Source organism: Corvus brachyrhynchos, unplaced genomic scaffold (assembly GCF_000691975.1).
Source record: "Corvus brachyrhynchos isolate BGI_N302 unplaced genomic scaffold, ASM69197v1 scaffold933, whole genome shotgun sequence".
Classification (NCBI taxonomy): domain Eukaryota; kingdom Metazoa; phylum Chordata; class Aves; order Passeriformes; family Corvidae; genus Corvus; species Corvus brachyrhynchos.
Genome location: NW_008237401.1, coordinates 26,732 through 27,689, shown reverse-complemented (window position 1 = coordinate 27,689; position 958 = coordinate 26,732).

Here is a 958-nt window from a genome sequence, read left to right as displayed (position 1 = left end):
CTGTGCGACCCCTCGGCCCCGCTCGGCCCCGGCGCGGCCCCGGTGCATCCCCACCTGGTCAGGCGCGTCTCCAGGTGGCTGCTCAGGTACTCGGCCGGTGTCACCTTGTGCCCAAAGACGGTGAAGCTGGGGACGTGGTTGAGGCTCAGGGACAGCTCAGCCAGGGTCAGGTGCAGCTTGTCCATGCTGGGGGGACAACCACGGTGTGACCACACGGGGACAGTCCGTGTCCCCTGGGGACAATCATACCCACACCGTGCCCACACCCAAGCTCTGGTGGCCTCATCAGGCACACCGTGACCCCGTGGGGACAGTCCTGCCCCGGGTGACGCTCACTTGGTGGTCAGTGTCCGGTCTCGCCGTTGGCTCTCTGTCCCCGGCTTGTCCCTGTCGGGGTCCCCCTTGCGGGGCGGCTGCTTCGGGGTTTTCTTGCCGCGGGCTCTGCTGATGGTGGCTGCGCAGTGCTTGGGCAGCAGCTGAGGGGTGGGGACAGGCTCATGGGGGCGTGGGGACACCCCAAATGGGTCACCAGGGCCACAGGCCACCATCCCCCAGGGCTGGGTTGGGGGAATGCCCTGCCAGGTTTTGCTCCCGTGGAGAAACTTCCCCATCCCGAGGGTTTGGTGGAGACAGAACGACAAGGGGACAGAGAGGCCACGGAGACCCCAAAAGCCACAGAGACCCCAGAACCCCTGAAGACCCCAAAGGCCACAGAGATCCTCAAGCTGATGGAGACCTTGAGGTGGTGGAGACCCAAAAAGCCAGAGGGATCCTGAAGGTGATAAAACCCCCAAAGCCCTGGATCCCCCAAAGGCCACTGAAGCCCCAAAGCTCCTGGAGACCCCAAAGCTCCTGAAGCTCCCAAAGGCCACTGAGCCCCCGAGGTTGTGGAGACCCCAAAGGCCACCAAAATCCCAAAGGCCCTGAAGCCCCCAAGGGTCACCAATCCCCCAAAAGT